This window comes from Cyprinodon variegatus, unplaced genomic scaffold (assembly GCF_000732505.1).
Source record: "Cyprinodon variegatus isolate N-32 unplaced genomic scaffold, C_variegatus-1.0 Scaffold394, whole genome shotgun sequence".
Classification (NCBI taxonomy): Eukaryota; Metazoa; Chordata; class Actinopteri; order Cyprinodontiformes; family Cyprinodontidae; genus Cyprinodon; species Cyprinodon variegatus.
In genome coordinates, this window is record NW_015150847.1 from 62,272 (window position 1) to 62,979 (window position 708).

At 38.4% G+C, this 708-nt stretch overlaps 1 protein-coding gene across 1 annotated transcript in view; it reads left to right on the forward strand.

The window, feature by feature from the left end:
* Positions 1 to 708, forward strand: part of cadps2 (Ca++-dependent secretion activator 2) — a 160,810-nt gene that overhangs the window by 2,322 nt on the left and 157,780 nt on the right. The window lies entirely within an intron of this gene.

Sequence of the window (708 nt, forward strand, 5' to 3'; positions counted from 1 at the left end):
CAAGCAGAACCAAGCAGAACTCAGAATCAAGCAGAACCAAATAGAACAAAGCAGAAATCAGAACCAATCAGAACTAAATAGAACCAAGCAGAAATCAAAACCAAATAGAACCAAGCAGAACCAATCAGAAATCAGAACCAAATGGAACCAAGCAGAACCAATCAGAAATCAGAACCAAATGGAACCAAGCAGAAATCTGAACCATATAGAACAAAATAGAACCAAGCAGAAATCAGAACCAAATAGAACCAAATAGAACCAAGCAGAAATCTGAACCAAATAGAACCAAGCAGAAATCAGAACCAAATAGAACCAAGCAGAACCAAGCAGAAATCTGAACCAAATAGAACCAAGCAGAACCAAGCAGAAATCTGAACCAATCAGAACCAAATAGAACCAAGCAGAACCAAGCAGAAATCTGAACCAAATAGAACCAAGCAGAAATCAGAACCAAATAGAACCAAGCAGAACCAAACAAAACAAATCAGAGCCAAACAGAACCAAACAGAACCAAGAAGAACCAAGAACCAAACAGAACAAAACAGAACTAAACAGAACCAAACAGAACCAATCAGAACCAAGCAGAACCAAGAACCAAACAGAACCAAACAGAACTAAACAGAACCAAACAGAACCAATCAGAACCAAGCAGAACCAAGAACCAAACAGAACCAAACAGAACTAAACAGAACCAAACAGAACCAATCA